The sequence below is a fragment of the Bidens hawaiensis genome, unplaced genomic scaffold (genome assembly GCF_021521415.1).
Source record: "Bidens hawaiensis isolate Kalapana, Puna unplaced genomic scaffold, B.hawaiensis_p1.1 tig00000702_1, whole genome shotgun sequence".
Lineage (NCBI taxonomy): Eukaryota > Viridiplantae > Streptophyta > Magnoliopsida > Asterales > Asteraceae > Bidens > Bidens hawaiensis.
The window spans coordinates 3,040,157-3,059,273 of record NW_027491042.1 but is presented as its reverse complement, the minus strand read 5'-3'; positions in this window follow the sequence as shown (position 1 = coordinate 3,059,273).

Sequence of the window (19,117 nt, the reverse complement as noted above, 5' to 3'; positions counted from 1 at the left end):
TAGCTAATACTATACATCGAATGATGATGTATTCTACGATATGTAAAGCAAATGGAAATACAGATGGATCTATTGCGAAAATGATAGTAGCAGGATTTACTGGTCAATTAAAAGGATGGTGGGATAATTATTTAACCCTCCAAGATAGAGAACAAATTTACTCTTCTGTAAAAGAAGAAAATGATATTAGTCAAGAAAATAGTGTGTATACTCTTGCTATCAATATAATGGAACATTTCACAGGCAGATGGTCTGATAATTCTGAAAATATTAGAACTCTTTTGCAAAATCTAAAATGTAAAACCCTTACATCATTTAGATGGTATAAGGATACATTTTTATGCAGAGTAATGGAATTACCAGAGAGTAATAGTACTCATTGGAAGTCTAAATTTATAGACGGTTTACCTCATTTCTTTTCAGAAAGAGTTAAACAGAAATTGAGAAAAGATAATATTCATATTAATTATGATGAATATACCTATGGTAGTTTAATAGGTATATGTAAAAATGAAGGATTAGCTTTATGTAATGAAATAAAGCTAAATCAGCAAATTAAAAGACAGTCTTTAATGGAAGAGAGACAGTTAGGCCAATTTTGTGATCAATTTGGCATGGAGAAAATTACTCCCCAAAATAATAAAAGAAAAGGTTTTTCTTCTCAAAAACCAAAAAAATATTTTAAAAGAAAAAGGAAAAGAGAAGAGAGAAAAATAGATAGAGATAAGAAAAGGGAAATTAAACCCTTTGAAAAATTTTATAAAAAATCTTTTATAATTTGCAGAAAATGTGGCCGTCCAGGTCATAAAGCAGCAACCTGCTGGGTGAAGAAAAAATTGAATGAAATAAAAGATGATAATCTTAGAGAAACTTTAGAAAAAATTATCATAGATCCTAATAATACTTCTGATGAATCAGAAGCAGAATCTTCATATGAAGATATAAATGGTTTAGAAGATAAAAGCTTTATCTCATCTTCTTCAGATGATAATAAAGAATGTAATGAAGAATGTTGTAACAATGAGATAAATGATGATTTAATTTATGATATTATATCTCAATTCCAAAATATGGAATTAAATGTTATAACAAATGAATTTTTAGATTTACTAAAAAATATTCAAGATGAAAAAATTAAGAAAGAAATGATTTTAGACTTAATAAGAAATGATAAAGGTGAATCATCTTCATCTAATGAAATTTTTCAACCTTATACTTTTGCAGAGGTTAAGAAACAATTAAATAAAAGAAATCAACCAAATAAACAGGTTGGTATTGAAGAATTAAAAATTGAGATTAATAATCTAAAAATAGAAATTAATAATCTTAAAAATAATAATAATAATTTAGAAGAAAGAATTATTAATTTAGAAAAAAGAAGATTGGAAATTAATGATGTAAATTTTCCAAAACTTCAATTAGAAAATTATTTAAAACAAATAGAAGAAATAACTTCTCAGAAATGGCATATTAGAATCAAATTGATGATTGATAAACAATTTTCCAAAGAATTTACTGCTCTTTTAGATAGTGGAGCAGATTTAAATTGCATTCAAGAAGGATTAATTCCTTCAAGATATTTTCATAAAACCACCCAGAAATTAGGGTCTGCTGGTGGAAAACCATTACAGATAAGTTATAAGCTTCCTAATGCTTATATCTGTAAAAATAATAAATGTATTCCTAATAGTTTTATTCTTGTTAAAGATCTAACAAGTCAAGTAATACTTGGATCACCATTTTTTAGAAAAATATTTCCTTTAACAAAAGTGGATGAAAAAATTTTAAAAGGAACATTTCAAGGTGAAGAAATATCCTTTGAATTTATTTCTGAACCAATCACTAGAATCATCAATAATATGATTGATGATTTATTTAAAGCAAAAATAAACCAAATAGAATTTTTAAAACAAGAAATAAATGAATTAACTATTTCAGAAAAATTAAAAAATCCTAAATTACAGGATAAAATAAAATTGATTCAAAATAAGTTCTCTTTACAAATATGTAATGATCACCCAAATGCTTTTTGGGATAGAAAGAAACATATTGTTTCACTTCCTTATGAGGAAGATTTTAAGGAAAGACAAATTCCTACCAAGGCTAGACCTTGTCAAATGAATTCTGAATATTTAGAATTATGTAAGAAAGAAATAGAATCCTTAATAAACAAAGGATTAATTAGAAAATCTAAGTCTCCCTGGTCATGTACAGCGTTTTATGTTAATAAACATGCTGAGCAGGAAAGAGGAGTTCCTAGATTGGTTATAAATTATAAACCACTTAATAAAGTGTTAAAATGGAATAGATATCCAATACCTAATAAAAAGGATTTATTGGATAGGCTGCATGATGCAGTTATATTTTCTAAATTTGATCTAAAATCTGGATATTGGCAGATTCAAATTGATGAATCTGACAAATATAAGACAGCATTTACAGTTCCATTTGGACATTATGAATGGAATGTAATGCCTTTTGGGTTAAAAAATGCACCCAGTGAATTTCAAAATATTATGAATGATATATTCATTCCTTATTCAAATTTTATCATTGTATATATCGATGATATTTTAATATTTTCAAAAAATATAGAAATGCATTTTCAGCATTTAGAAATCTTTAAAAATATTATTATAAAGAATGGTTTAGTAATTTCTAGACCTAAAATGATGCTTTTTCAAACCAATGTTAGATTCCTTGGTCATAACATTGACAAAGGAGTTATAATTCCAATACATAGAAGTATTGAATTTGCTTCTAAATTTCCTGATAGAATTTTAGATAAAACTCAATTACAAAGGTTTCTTGGGAGTTTAAATTATATTTCTCCTTATTATAAAAATCTTGCAAAAGATACAGCCATCTTATATGATAGGTTAAAGAAAAATCCTAAGTGTTGGTCAGATGATCACACTAAGGCAATTCAAAAAATTAAACAGAAGGTTCAAAATCTTCCATGTTTAAATCTTGCTAACCCAAATTGGAAAAAAATAGTTGAAACTGATGCCAGTGACATTGGTTATGGAGGAATTCTTAAACAAGTTTCTCCAGATAATAAACAAGAATATTTGGTTAGATTCCATTCTGGAAAATGGAATAATAGTCAAAAAAAATTACGCAACTATTGCAAAAGAAGTTTTAGCAATAGTAAAATGTGTTTTAAAATTTCAAGATGATTTATATAATCAAAAATTTATAATAAAAACTGATTGTTAAGCAGCTAAATTTATGTTTGACAAAGATTTTAAACATAATGTTTCTAAACAAATGTTTGCAAGGTGGCAAGCTCATTTAGCCCCTTTTGATTTTGAAATAATTTATAAACAAGGATCTGATAATAGTTTACCAGATTTCTTGACGAGAGAATTTCTCGATTCTATTTTGCAGAATTAATGGGAATTAAAGGACCATTAAAATTTGCAATTGGAAAAATTCAAAGACAAATTGATTTTGAATCCAGAATGAGGATGAGACATGCCTTAAGAATAGCTGAATATAATATGGATTATTCTTTATATCCTCAAGAAAAAAATTTTCTTATAACTAGTGAATGGCGTCAATATTATATTTTTAAGAATCGAATGAAGATTCTTCAAGAAAAAGAGATAATAATCTCTTGTGCTTAATTTTTATTTGCAGGAATGGATCCTCCATGGCGAGGAAGAGGCCGATCCTCCAATAGAGGAAAAGGCAGAAATTCTCATAATAATTCTGAAACAATTATTGGACAATTTGGTCAAAAGAAGCTAATAGCTTCCAATATTGCTAATATAGCAAATTCATCCAGTAATACTGGAAAAAATCGATTTAATGATCCTGAATATCAGGAATTCCTAGCTTTCAAAGCAGCCAAGGAAAAAGGAAGCAATACTTCATATTCAATTGTTACTCAACCAGAAGAATCTGATGAAGGTTCTTATGATCAAAATCCTTATAAGGAAATAATTTTACTCCTTGATAATAAACATCTTAAATGGAAAGATAATCCATGGACCTTAATGGAAAGGTTTTTTGATACTGGATCATATCCAGTAGTAGGTTTTTGTATGAGGTTTTTGTTCTTTTGTTTAGTAGTAGGTTTTTGTATGAGGGAGGGATCAGAACTCTTTCAAGATAATTGATGTATAATTATTACTTTTACTGTTGTTCTTTTGTTTAGTAGTAGGTTTTTGTATGAGGGAGGGATCAGAACTCTTTCAAGATAATTGATGTATAATTATTACTTTTACTGTTGTTCTTTTGTTTGTATTTTTAAAACTCCCATTATAAAAGGAGTAGTAGGTTTTTGAATCAATTTTAAGAGCAACCGAATCTGCTCAAATTTTTCATCATAATTCTGGAAATGCTAAGGTTTTTACCTATAGCAAAATAATTATCAAAAGGATAATATCCTTAGAAGATTGGGGAAATTCTCCATTAAAAGAAAAAGAGATGAGTCATCCAGAATCTGGTGCTCTCATCAAATTTAATTATTGGGATTATATTGAAGCTTTCAATAAAGCTTTTCTATATCAAAATCCGATGAAGAAACATTCTTGGTTCTTCAAGATATGTCCTCAGGTTTATAACCAGGATATACCTAATTGGTTTTTAAAATGGTGGATTTCCTATGGAACATCTATAAAAATTTTACCAGAATCCTTTAAAGGATACTATAATAAATGGGTTGAATTATCTCCCAGAATAATTGAAGCTACTCATAATAATGAGTTAATTGAAGGAATGCCTTCTCTATTTTTCTTTTCGGAATTTGGAATTCCATGGATATGGAGATGGTCTTCAGAAGTTGGTTATACCACTCAAAATATTCCATGTTTAAGAAGAATTTTCTATACAAAATTTTGGAAGAAATTGACTTCAAAAAATAAAGAAGGAGTCATAGAGGGTCAAGAGACCATTGATCAAATTGAATCAACTCTGGATCTGTATCAAAAACAGATTCAGGTTCAATCTCAAAGAGAATCTCCTAGCCCATTTCAACAAATTGCTAGGAAGATATCAATTAAAGAAGGAAAGGATCTTTCCAGAAAAGATTTACTGGAAAAATACTTTGCAGCCATGGAAGAAGATTTAATGAATAATTTTCAACCAGGACAATCTTCATACTCTTCAAATCCATCTTCTAATCAAGAAGAAGAAGAAGATACAATGTTAGCAGGTTATTCTCAGAATCCAGAAGACGATGTCATGGATGAGGTCACAATGAAGGCCAAGACAAAATTGGAAAAGTTAAAGAAGAAAATAATTGAATCAATTGATGATGAGGACGAAATCATGGGTCCCCGATCACATGCGTCTGAATAAAGGAGAATCAATAATTCAAAAAGTTGGGTAGAGGTACAATAATTACAGCCAGCTGCCCAGACAAATAGAATCTCTTTTGGACACAATTGTCAAGATAATTGATGTATAATTATTACTTTTACTGTTGTTCTTTTGTTTGTATTTTTAAAACTCCCATTATAAAAGGAGTAGTAGGTTTTTGTATGAGGGAGGGATCAGAACTCTTTCACTTGAAAAATATTTTCTTCGATAAAAAAAATCTTTGAAGTTTTAAAGTCCTTCATATTTCAGGTACAATTCTTTACTTCCTAGCTATTTTATTTTTATAGTTTTAGCCTAATGCAAGGCTAAACTCCTAAAGTGTTGATTCACACCATGACCTAGTTATAATCCATGTCTCAAAAAAAAAAAAAAAAAAAAAAATCTGAAATTTTCTAAATATTTATGAGATGTGTAGTGGTCGAATTATGGTAGCCCGTTTTAGCCGTTTTGATGAGGCGTTTTTAGGGCGTGGCCTGTACTGACCATATACTATTCATATATATTTTAGAAAATCAAGACAATTATAAATTTTTAAAATTTTATAAAATGGATTATTAATAAGAGATCGAAAGATACCCGGTCTCTGATGGATTATTAATAAGAGATCGAAAGAGACATCGTCTTCTTCTGATAACTGATCCTGTCCTTTTGGTATCAGAGCCATGGTGAATAATTAGTGTCGTTGGGGAATCAACACTTTAAGTTTGTTAATGAATATTATTAAAAATAAAGATACAATTAAAAATAGTATTGAGGAAGAATATGATATTCCTCATAATCTTGATTTATTAAATCAATGGACAATTCCAAAAATTAATTATAACCAAATTTATAAATATGGTTATATGGAAAAATTAAGTTTCAAACAAGTAGTTAGAACTACTGAATCAACAATCTCTCTTAATAAAGAGGAGATGATAATGAAACTCTTAAATAATAGAGAAATAATAAGATATAAGAATAATGAATATAAATTCATTCATATTGGTTTAGTGCAAATCGCCTTTAAACCATTAACATTAGAAGGTCTTCCAGAAAGCTTTATAGCAGTCCTAAGAGATGGAAGAAATTTAGATTGGAAACAATCCCTAATAGGTATTGTTCAATCTAGTCTGGCACATGGTCCAGTCTATTTTAATGTCTACCCAAATTTACAATTATCTTTAACAGATGTGAATATCACAGATGCTTTAACATTAAATGTTAAAACTAATGGTTATAATTATACTCCAGGTTCAGAAGTTATATGTGTTTGTTATAGAATTTATTACAAGCCATTATATACTTTGAATCCTAGATGCAAATTGGTTGATAAACCATTAAATGAAACAATAGTTATAGAAACTAATTTTGGTAAGTCAAATATTACTACAAGAAGAAAAATTAAATGGGAAGAAATAAATTTTCCTGATAATTGGGTATTAAAAGAAAATACCCCATCTCAATCTTATATTGATAACAATCCTTTAGAAATTTTACAAACAACTGAAGGAAATGTTCAAATACAATTTGAAAAAGTTACACCTAAAATAACACTACTATCATTTTCGCAATAGATCCATCTGTATTTCCATTTGCTTTACATATCGTAGAATACATCATCATTCGATGTATAGTATTAGCTATTTGGGTGTCAGTTTGACCATCTATATTCCATTCATAGATGTTCTTCCCATTATAAGAATTATTTATTATGTACTCCTGTTCTTCTATTAAGACATCTTGAGGAGTTGGTCTATCATAATAATATTTATTCATGCTAGGTTTATTAGCATATTTATTCTGTAACTTAGCAATTTCTAAGTTTATTTGTTCTTTATAATTTTCTTTATTTGTGGATTTAGAAAATTCTTTTGAAAGAGTATTTATATTTAAACCTTTCATTTTTTCTAAAATAAATTCTAATTTAGTTTCTAATAATTTAGATATTTCAGAATTAGATTTTAATTTAAAATCTCTTATTTCAGGAGGGGGTTGAATAGCTGGAACGGCTATGGCTTCTCCTGTTTCAAAAACCTTTTTATTTTTTATTAAAGAGGTTATTTCCTCAATTTTTTCTTGGATAGAACCTAGTTGTTCTCCTAATATAATTAAACATAAATTTGTATAATTTATATGTTTAAATAATTTATTTAGGTGAAAAATTGTTACTGGTAAAGTATCACCTTCCAGTAATTTTTGAAAAGCTTGGTAATACATTGTTACCTTTTCTTTTTCAATTTTAAAACCAAAAGAGCAACCGAATCTGCTCAAATTTTTCATCATAATTCTGGAAATGCTAAGGTTTTTACCTATAGCAAAATAATTATCAAAAGGATAATATCCTTAGAAGATTGGGGAAATTCTCCATTAAAAGAAAAAGAGATGAGTCATCCAGAATCTGGTGCTCTCATCAAATTTAATTATTGGGATTATATTGAAGCTTTCAATAAAGCTTTTCTATATCAAAATCCGATGAAGAAACATTCTTGGTTCTTCAAGATATGTCCTCAGGTTTATAACCAGGATATACCTAATTGGTTTTTAAAATGGTGGATTTCCTATGGAACATCTATAAAAATTTTACCAGAATCCTTTAAAGGATACTATAATAAATGGGTTGAATTATCTCCCAGAATAATTGAAGCTACTCATAATAATGAGTTAATTGAAGGAATGCCTTCTCTATTTTTCTTTTCGGAATTTGGAATTCCATGGATATGGAGATGGTCTTCAGAAGTTGGTTATACCACTCAAAATATTCCATGTTTAAGAAGAATTTTCTATACAAAATTTTGGAAGAAATTGACTTCAAAAAATAAAGAAGGAGTCATAGAGGGTCAAGAGACCATTGATCAAATTGAATCAACTCTGGATCTGTATCAAAAACAGATTCAGGTTCAATCTCAAAGAGAATCTCCTAGTCCATTTCAACAAATTGCTAGGAAGATATCAATTAAAGAAGGAAAGGATCTTTCCAGAAAAGATTTACTGGAAAAATACTTTGCAGCCATGGAAGAAGATTTAATGAATAATTTTCAACCAGGACAATCTTCATACTCTTCAAATCCATCTTCTAATCAAGAAGAAGAAGAAGATACAATGTTAGCAGGTTATTCTCAGAATCCAGAAGACGATGTCATGGATGAGGTCACAATGAAGGCCAAGACAAAATTGGAAAAGTTAAAGAAGAAAATAATTGAATCAATTGATGATGAGGACGAAATCATGGGTCCCCGATCACATGCGTCTGAATAAAGGAGAATCAATAATTCAAAAAGTTGGGTAGAGGTACAATAATTACAGCCAGCTGCCCAGACAAATAGAATCTCTTTTGGACACAATTGTCAAGATAATTGATGTATAATTATTACTTTTACTGTTGTTCTTTTGTTTGTATTTTTAAAACTCCCATTATAAAAGGAGTAGTAGGTTTTTGTATGAGGCAGAGATCAGAACTCTTTCACTTGAAAAATATTTTCTTCGATAAAAAAAATCTTTGAAGTTTTAAAGTCCTTCATATTTCAGGTACAATTCTTTACTTCCTAGCTATTTTATTTTTATAGTTTTAGCCTAATGCAAGGCTAAACTCCTAAAGTGTTGATTCACACCATGACCTAGTTATAATCCATGTCTCAAAAAAAAAAAAAAAAAAAAAAATCTGAAATTTTCTAAATATTTATGAGATGTGTAGTGGTCGAATTATGGTAGCCCGTTTTAGCCGTTTTGATGAGGCGTTTTTAGGGCGTGGCCTGTACTGACCATATACTATTCATATATATTTTAGAAAATCAAGACAATTATAAATTTTTAAAATTTTATAAAATGGATTATTAATAAGAGATCGAAAGATACCCGGTCTCTGATGGATTATTAATAAGAGATCGAAAGAGACATCGTCTTCTTCTGATAACTGATCCTGTCCTTATGGTATCAGAGCCATGGTGAATAATTAGTGTCGTTGGGGAATCAACACTTTAAGTTTGTTAATGAATATTATTAAAAATAAAGATACAATTAAAAATAGTATTGAGGAAGAATATGATATTCCTCATAATCTTGATTTATTAAATCAATGGACAATTCCAAAAATTAATTATAACCAAATTTATAAATATGGTTATATGGAAAAATTAAGTTTCAAACAAGTAGTTAGAACTACTGAATCAACAATCTCTCTTAATAAAGAGGAGATGATAATGAAACTCTTAAATAATAGAGAAATAATAAGATATAAGAATAATGAATATAAATTCATTCATATTGGTTTAGTGCAAATCGCCTTTAAACCATTAACATTAGAAGGTCTTCCAGAAAGCTTTATAACAGTCCTAAGAGATGGAAGAAATTTAGATTGGAAACAATCCCTAATAGGTATTGTTCAATCTAGTCTGGCACATGGTCCAGTCTATTCTAATGTCTACCCAAATTTACAATTATCTTTAACAGATGTGAATATCACAGATGCTTTAACATTAAATGTTAAAACTAATGGTTATAATTATACTCCAGGTTCAGAAGTTATATGTGTTTGTTATAGAATTTATTACAAGCCATTATATACTTTGAATCCTAGATGCAAATTGGTTGATAAACCATTAAATGAAACAATAGTTATAGAAACTAATTTTGGTAAGTCAAATATTACTACAAGAAGAAAAATTAAATGGGAAGAAATAAATTTTCCTGATAATTGGGTATTAAAAGAAAATACCCCATCTCAATCTTATATTGATAACAATCCTTTAGAAATTTTACAAACAACTGAAGGAAATGTTCAAATACAATTTGAAAAAGTTACACCTAGAATAACTAGGTCTTTATCTTCATCAAATTTTCATATATCTCCTTTAGCATATACTGTTAGAAGTCCTTCTAGAGCTTCAACTTCTCAAATAAGAGAAAAATATCCTGAAAATAATAATAGAGTTAATGAATTAAGAATTAATTCTGATAATATAGTTAGAGAAATTAATAGACCCCAACAAGACCCGGAATTAACCGAGTCAGAAATGGATTTCTCTATATCATGAATAATATAGAAAAAATTGATTTTAGACCAGGTTCCCTGGTAAGAGATAAAATAAATTCTGAATTCCAAGATCCTAAATGGGAGGAATTTAGAAAATGGTATTTGGAAAATTTTGAAATAAAACAATTACTATATTTTCGAGATGAATTTTATAAAGAATTAGAAGAACAAAATTATATTATTTATTTTGTTCCATGGTTCTTTAATAAGTATGTGAATAGTATAATTTCTACTATTTACAGAGAATATGATTTAGGAGAAAAGAAAATAAAATCTATTTTCCCTCCTCAAACAGGTTTTAAAATTGAAAAAGAAAAGGTAACAATGTATTACCAAGCTTTTCAAAAATTACTGGAAGGTGATACTTTACCAGTAACAATTTTTCACCTAAATAAATTATTTAAACATATAAATTATACAAATTTATGTTTAATTATATTAGGAGAACAACTAGGTTCTATCCAAGAAAAAATTGAGGAAATAACCTCTTTAATAAAAAATAAAAAGGTTTTTGAAACAGGAGAAGCCATAGCCGTTCCAGCTATTCAACCCCCTCCTGAAATAAGAGATTTTAAATTAAAATCTAATTCTGAAATATCTAAATTATTAGAAACTAAATTAGAATTTATTTCAGAAAAAATGAAAGGTTTAAATATAAATACTCTTTCAAAAGAATTTTCTAAATCCACAAATAAAGAAAATTATAAAGAACAAATAAACTTAGAAATTGCTAAGTTACAGAATAAATATGCTAATAAACCTAGCATGAATAAATATTATTATGATAGACCAACTCCTCAAGATGTCTTAATAGAAGAACAGGAGTACATAATAAATAATTCTTATAATGGGAAGAACATCTATGAATGGAATATAGATGGTCAAACTGACACCCAAATAGCTAATACTATACATCGAATGATGATGTATTCTACGATATGTAAAGCAAATGGAAATACAGATGGATCTATTGCGAAAATGATAGTAGCAGGATTTACTGGTCAATTAAAAGGATGGTGGGATAATTATTTAACCCTCCAAGATAGAGAACAAATTTACTCTTCTGTAAAAGAAGAAAATGATATTAGTCAAGAAAATAGTGTGTATACTCTTGCTATCAATATAATGGAACATTTCACAGGCAGATGGTCTGATAATTCTGAAAATATTAGAACTCTTTTGCAAAATCTAAAATGTAAAACCCTTACATCATTTAGATGGTATAAGGATACATTTTTATGCAGAGTAATGGAATTACCAGAGAGTAATAGTACTCATTGGAAGTCTAAATTTATAGACGGTTTACCTCATTTCTTTTCAGAAAGAGTTAAACAGAAATTGAGAAAAGATAATATTCATATTAATTATGATGAATATACCTATGGTAGTTTAATAGGTATATGTAAAAATGAAGGATTAGCTTTATGTAATGAAATAAAGCAAAATCAGCAAATTAAAACACAGTCTTTAATGGAAGAGAGACAGTTAGGCCAATTTTGTGATCAATTTGGCATGGAGAAAATTACTCCCCAAAATAATAAAAGAAAAGGTTTTTCTTCTCAAAAACCAAAAAAATATTTTAAAAGAAAAAGGAAAAGAGAAGAGAGAAAAATAGAGAAGGCATTCCTTCAATTAACTCATTATTATGAGTAGCTTCAATTATTCTGGGAGATAATTCAACCCATTTATTATAGTATCCTTTAAAGGATTCTGGTAAAATTTTTATAGATGTTCCATAGGAAATCCACCATTTTAAAAACCAATTAGGTATATCCTGTTTATAAACCTGAGGACATATCTTGAAGAACCAAGAATGTTTCTTCATCGGATTTTGATATAGAAAAGCTTTATTGAAAGCTTCAATATAATCCCAATAATTAAATTTGATGAGAGCACCAGATTCTGGATGACTCATCTCTTTTTCTTTTAATGGAGAATTTCCCCAATCTTCTAAGGATATTATCCTTTTGATAATTATTTTGCTATAGGTAAAAACCTTAGCATTTCCAGAATTATGATGAAAAATTTGAGCAGATTCGGTTGCTCTTAAAATTGATTCATAAACGAATCTTGATTTATAAATTCCAGCTGGATATGATCCAGTATCAAAAACCTTTCCATTAAGGTCCATGGATTATCTTTCCATTTAAGATGTTTATTATCAAGGAGTAAAATTATTTCCTTATAAGGATTTTGATCATAAGAACCTTCATCAGATTCTTCAGGTTGAGTAACAATTGAATATGAAGTATTGCTTCCTTTTTCCTTGGCTGCTTTGAAAGCTAGGAATTCCTGATATTCAGGATCATTAAATCGATTTTTTCCAGTATTACTGGATGAATTTGCTATATTAGCAATATTGGAAGCTATTAGCTTCTTTTGACCAAATTGTCCAATAATTGTTTCAGAATTATTATGAGAATTTCTGCCTTTTCCTCTATTGGAGGATCGGCCTCTTCCTCGCCATGGAGGATCCATTCCTGCAAATAAAAATTAAGCACAAGAGATTATTATCTCTTTTTCTTGAAGAATCTTCATTCGATTCTTAAAAATATAATATTGATGCCATTCACTAGTTATAAGAAAATTTTTTTCTTGAGGATATAAAGAATAATCCATATTATATTCAGCTATTCTTAAGGCATGTCTCATCCTCATTCTGGATTCAAAATCAATTTGTCTTTGAATTTTTCCAATTGCAAATTTTAATGGTCCTTTAATTCCCATTAATTCTGCAAAATAGAATCGAGAAATTCTCTCGTCAAGAAATCTGGTAAACTATTATCAGATCCTTTTTTATAAATTATTTCAAAATCAAAAGGGGCTAAATGAGCTTGCCACCTTGCAAACATTTGTTTAGAAACATTATGTTTAAAATCTTTGTCAAACATAAATTTAGCTGCTTGACAATCAGTTTTTATTATAAATTTTTGATTATATAAATCATCTTGAAATTTTAAAACACATTTTACTATTGCTAAAACTTCTTTTGCAATAGTTGCGTAATTTTTTTGACTATTATTCCATTTTCCAGAATGGAATCTAACCAAATATTCTTGTTTATTATCTGGAGAAACTTGTTTAAGAATTCCTCCATAACCAATGTCACTGGCATCAGTTTCAACTATTTTTTTCCAATTTGGGTTAGCAAGATTTAAACATGGAAGATTTTGAACCTTCTGTTTAATTTTTTGAATTGCCTTAGTGTGATCATCTGACCAACACTTAGGATTTTTCTTTAACCTATCATATAAGATGGCTCTGATACCATAAGGACAGGATCAGTTATCAGAAGAAGACGATGTCTCTTTCGATCTCTTATTAATAATCCATCAGAGACCGGGTATCTTTCGATCTCTTATTAATAATCCATTTTATAAAATTTTAAAAATTTATAATTGTCTTGATTTTCTAAAATATATATGAATAGTATATGGTCAGTACAGGCCACGCCCTAAAAACGCCTCATCAAAACGGCTAAAACGGGCTACCATAATTCGACCACTACACATCTCATAAATATTTAGAAAATTTCAGATTTTTTTTTTTTTTTTTTTTTTTTTTTTTGAGACATGGATTATAACTAGGTCATGGTGTGAATCAACACTTTAGGAGTTTAGCCTTGCATTAGGCTAAAACTATAAAAATAAAATAGCTAGGAAGTAAAGAATTGTACCTGAAATATGAAGGACTTTAAAACTTCAAAGATTTTTATTATCGAAGAAAATATTTTACAAGTGAAAGAGTTCTGATCTCTGCCTCATACAAAAACCTACTACTCCTTTTATAATGGGAGTTTTAAAAATACAAACAAAAGAACAACAGTAAAAGTAATAATTATACATCAATTATCTTGACAATTGTGTCCAAAAGAGATTCTATTTGTCTGGGCAGCTGGCTGTAATTATTGTATCTCTACCCAACTTTTTGAATTATTGATTCTCCTTTATTCAGACGCATGTGATCGGGGACCCATGATTTCGTCCTCATCATCAATTGATTCAATTATTTTCTTCTTTAACTTTTCCAATTTTGTCTTGGCCTTCATTGTGACCTCATCCATGACATCGTCTTCTGGATTCTGAGAATAACCTGCTAACATTGTATCTTCTTCTTCTTCTTGATTAGAAGATGGATTTGAAGAGTATGAAGATTGTCCTGGTTGAAAATTATTCATTAAATCTTCTTCCGTGGCTGCAAAGTATTTTTCCAGTAAATCTTTTCTGGAAAGATCCTTTCCTTCTTTAATTGATATCTTCCTAGCAATTTGTTGAAATGGGCTAGGAGATTCTCTTTGAGATTGAACCTGAATCTGTTTTTGATACAGATCCAGAGTTGATTCAATTTGATCAATGGTCTCTTGACCCTCTATGACTCCTTCTTTATTTTTTGAAGTCAATTTCTTCCAAAATTTTGTATAGAAAATTCTTCTTAAACATGGAATATTTTGAGTGGTATAACCAACTTCTGAAGACCATCTCCATATCCATGGAATTCCAAATTCCGAAAAGAAAAATAGAGAAGGCATTCCTTCAATTAACTCATTATTATGAGTAGCTTCAATTATTCTGGGAGATAATTCAACCCATTTATTATAGTATCCTTTAAAGGATTCTGGTAAAATTTTTACAGATGTTCCATAGGAAATCCACCATTTTAAAAACCAATTAGGTATATCCTGGTTATAAACCTGAGGACATATCTTGAAGAACCAAGAATGTTTCTTCATCGGATTTTGATATAGAAAAGCTTTATTGAAAGCTTCAATATAATCCCAATAATTAAATTTGATGAGAGCACCAGATTCTGGATGACTCATCTCTTTTTCTTTTAATGGAGAATTTCCCCAATCTTCTAAGGATATTATCCTTTTGATAATTATTTTGCTATAGGTAAAAACCTTAGCATTTCCAGAATTATGATGAAAAATTTGAGCAGATTCGGTTGCTCTTAAAATTGATTCATAAACGAATCTTGATTTATAAATTCCAGCTGGATATGATCCAGTATCAAAAAACCTTTCCATTAAGGTCCATGGATTATCTTTCCATTTAAGATGTTTATTATCAAGGAGTAAAATTATTTCCTTATAAGGATTTTGATCATAAGAACCTTCATCAGATTCTTCTGGTTGAGTAACAATTGAATATGAAGTATTGCTTCCTTTTTCCTTGGCTGCTTTGAAAGCTAGGAATTCCTGATATTCAGGATCATTAAATCGATTTTTTCCAGTATTACTGGATGAATTTGCTATATTAGCAATATTGGAAGCTATTAGCTTCTTTTGACCAAATTGTCCAATAATTGTTTCAGAATTATTATGAGAATTTCTACCTTTTCCTCTATTGGAGGATCGGCCTCTTCCTCGCCATGGAGGATCCATTCCTGCAAATAAAAATTAAGCACAAGAGATTATTATCTCTTTTTCTTGAAGAATCTTCATTCGATTCTTAAAAATATAATATTGATGCCATTCACTAGTTATAAGAAAATTTTTTTCTTGAGGATATAAAGAATAATCCATATTATATTCAGCTATTCTTAAGGCATGTCTCATCCTCATTCTGGATTCAAAATCAATTTGTCTTTGAATTTTTCCAATTGCAAATTTTAATGGTCCTTTAATTCCCATTAATTCTGCAAAATAGAATCGAGAAATTCTCTCGTCAAGAAATCTGGTAAACTATTATCAGATCCTTTTTTATAAATTATTTCAAAATCAAAAGGGGCTAAATGAGCTTGCCACCTTGCAAACATTTGTTTAGAAACATTATGTTTAAAATCTTTGTCAAACATAAATTTAGCTGCTTGACAATCAGTTTTTATTATAAATTTTTGATTATATAAATCATCTTGAAATTTTAAAACACATTTTACTATTGCTAAAACTTCTTTTGCAATAGTTGCGTAATTTTTTTGACTATTATTCCATTTTCCAGAATGGAATCTAACCAAATATTCTTGTTTATTATCTGGAGAAACTTGTTTAAGAATTCCTCCATAACCAATGTCACTGGCATCAGTTTCAACTATTTTTTTCCAATTTGGGTTAGCAAGATTTAAACATGGAAGATTTTGAACCTTCTGTTTAATTTTTTGAATTGCCTTAGTGTGATCATCTGACCAACACTTAGGATTTTTCTTTAACCTATCATATAAGATGGCTGTATCTTTTGCAAGATTTTTATAATAAGGAGAAATATAATTTAAACTCCCAAGAAACCTTTGTAATTGAGTTTTATCTAAAATTCTATCAGGAAATTTAGAAGCAAATTCAATACTTCTATGTATTGGAATTATAACTCCTTTGTCAATGTTATGACCAAGGAATCTAACATTGGTTTGAAAAAGCATCATTTTAGGTCTAGAAATTACTAAACCATTCTTTATAATAATATTTTTAAAGATTTCTAAATGCTGAAAATGCATTTCTATATTTTTTGAAAATATTAAAATATCATCGATATATACAATGATAAAATTTGAATAAGGAATGAATATATCATTCATAATATTTTGAAATTCACTGGGTGCATTTTTTAACCCAAAAGGCATTACATTCCATTCATAATGTCCAAATGGAACTGTAAATGCTGTCTTATATTTGTCAGATTCATCAATTTGAATCTGCCAATATCCAGATTTTAGATCAAATTTAGAAAATATAACTGCATCATGCAGCCTATCCAATAAATCCTTTTTATTAGGTATTGGATATCTATTCCATTTTAACACTTTATTAAGTGGTTTATAATTTATAACCAATCTAGGAACTCCTCTTTCCTGCTCAGCATGTTTATTAACATAAAACGCTGTACATGACCAGGGAGACTTAGATTTTCTAATTAATCCTTTGTTTATTAAGGATTCTATTTCTTTCTTACATAATTCTAAATATTCAGAATTCATTTGACAAGGTCTAGCCTTGGTAGGAATTTGTCTTTCCTTAAAATCTTCCTCATAAGGAAGTGAAACAATATGTTTCTTTCTATCCCAAAAAGCATTTGGGTGATCATTACATATTTGTAAAGAAAACTTATTTTGAATCAATTTTATTTTATCCTGTAATTTAGGATTTTTTAATTTTTCTGAAATAGTTAATTCATTTATTTCTTGTTTTAAAAATTCTATTTGGTTTATTTTTGCTTTAATTAAATCATCAATCATATTATTGATGATTCTAGTGATTGGTTCAGAAATAAATTCAAAGGATATTTCTTCACCTTGAAATGTTCCTTTTAAAATTTTTTCATCCACTTTTGTTAAAGGAAATATTTTTCTAAAAAATGGTGATCCAAGTATTACTTGACTTGTTAGATCTTTAACAAGAATAAAACTATTAGGAATACATTTATTATTTTTACAGATATAAGCATTAGGAAGCTTATAACTTATCTGTAATGGTTTTCCACCAGCAGACCCTAATTTCTGGGTGATTTTATGAAAATATCTTGAAGGAATTAATCCTTCTTGAATGCAATTTAAATCTGCTCCACTATCTAAAAGAGCAGTAAATTCTTTGGAAAATTGTTTATCAATCATCAATTTGATTCTAATATGCCATTTCTGAGAAGTTATTTCTTCTATTTGTTTTAAATAATTTTCTAATTGAAGTTTTGGAAAATTTACATCATTAATTTCCAATCTTCTTTTTTCTAAATTAATAATTCTTTCTTCTAAATTATTATTATTATTTTTAAGATTATTAATTTCTATTTTTAGATTATTAATCTCAATTTTTAATTCTTCAATACCAACCTGTTTATTTGGTTGATTTCTTTTATTTAATTGTTTCTTAACCTCTGCAAAAGTATAAGGTTGAAAAATTTCATTAGATGAAGATGATTCACCTTTATCATTTCTTATTAAGTCTAAAATCATTTCTTTCTTAATTTTTTCATCTTGAATATTTTTTAGTAAATCTAAAAATTCATTTGTTATAACATTTAATTCCATATTTTGGAATTGAGATATAATATCATAAATTAAATCATCATTTATCTCATTGTTACAACATTCTTCATTACATTCTTTATTATCATCTGAAGAAGATGAGATAAAGCTTTTATCTTCTAAACCATTTATATCTTCATATGAAGATTCTGCTTCTGATTCATCAGAAGTATTATTAGGATCTATGATAATTTTTTCTAAAGTTTCTCTAAGATTATCATCTTTTATTTCATTCAATTTTTTCTTCACCCAGCAGGTTGCTGCTTTATGACCTGGACGGCCACATTTTCTGCAAATTATAAAAGATTTTTTATAAAATTTTTCAAAGGGTTTAATTTCCCTTTTCTTATCTCTATCTATTTTTCTCTCTTCTCTTTTCCTTTTTCTTTTAAAATATTTTTTTGGTTTTTGAGAAGAAAAACCTTTTCTTTTATTATTTTGGGGAGTAATTTTCTCCATGCCAAATTGATCACAAAATTGGCCTAACTGTCTCTCTTCCATTAAAGACTGTCTTTTAATTTGCTGATTTAGCTTTATTTCATTACATAAAGCTAATCCTTCATTTTTACATATACCTATTAAACTACCATAGGTATATTCATCATAATTAATATGAATATTATCTTTTCTCAATTTCTGTTTAACTCTTTCTGAAAAGAAATGAGGTAAACCGTCTATAAATTTAGACTTCCAATGAGTACTATTACTCTCTGGTAATTCCATTACTCTGCATAAAAATGTATCCTTATACCATCTAAATGATGTAAGGGTTTTACATTTTAGATTTTGCAAAAGAGTTCTAATATTTTCAGAATTATCAGACCA